Here is a 931-nt window from a genome sequence, read left to right as displayed (position 1 = left end):
AAATTCTCCAACGATGTGCGGACTGTGCGCAGACACGGCCGAGAAATGCCGCAACGCGGTGCGGACTTGGCCGATACATGCCGCAATGAGTTGCGGAGGTGGGCGAGAAATGCCGCAACGAGGTGCGGACATGGCCGAGAAATGCCGCAACGATGTGCGGACTTGGCCCAGAAATGCCGCAACGTGGTGCGGACTTGGCCGAGACATGCCGCAACGAGTTGCGGAAGTGGGCGAGAAATGCCGCAACGATGTGCGGACACGGCCGAGAAATGCCGCAACGAGGTGCGGACTTGGCCGAGACATGCCGCAACGAGTTGCGGAAGTGGGCGAGAAATGCCGCAACGATGTGCGGACACGGCCGAGAAATGCCGCAACGAGGTGCGGACTTGGCCGAGACATGCCGCAACGAGTTGCGGAAGTGGGCGAGAAATGCCGCAACGATGTGCGGACACGGCCGAGAAATGCCGCAACGAGGTGCGGACTTGGCCGAGACATGCCGCAACGAGTTGCGGAAGTGGGCGAGAAATGCCGCAACGATGTGCGGACACGGCCGAGAAATGCCGCAACGAGGTGCGGACTTGGCCGAGACATGCCGCAACGAGTTGCGGAAGTGGGCGAGAAATGCCGCAACGATGTGCGGACACGGCCGAGAAATGCCGCAACGAGGTGCGGACTTGGCCGAGACATGCCGCAACGAGTTGCGGAAGTGGGCGAGAAATGCCGCAACGATGTGCGGACACGGCCGAGAAATGCCGCAACGATGTGCGGACTTGGTGCGGACATGGCCGAGAAATGCCGCAACGAGGTGCGGACTTGGGCGAGACATGCCGCAACGAGTTGCGGAAGTGGGCGAGAAATGCCGCAACGATGTGCGGACATGGGCGAGAAATGCCGCAACGATGTGCGGACTGTGCGCGGACACGGCCGAGAA

Source organism: Ipomoea triloba, chromosome 16, assembly GCF_003576645.1.
Source record: "Ipomoea triloba cultivar NCNSP0323 chromosome 16, ASM357664v1".
Classification (NCBI taxonomy): domain Eukaryota; kingdom Viridiplantae; phylum Streptophyta; class Magnoliopsida; order Solanales; family Convolvulaceae; genus Ipomoea; species Ipomoea triloba.
This window is presented reverse-complemented; position numbering follows the sequence as displayed.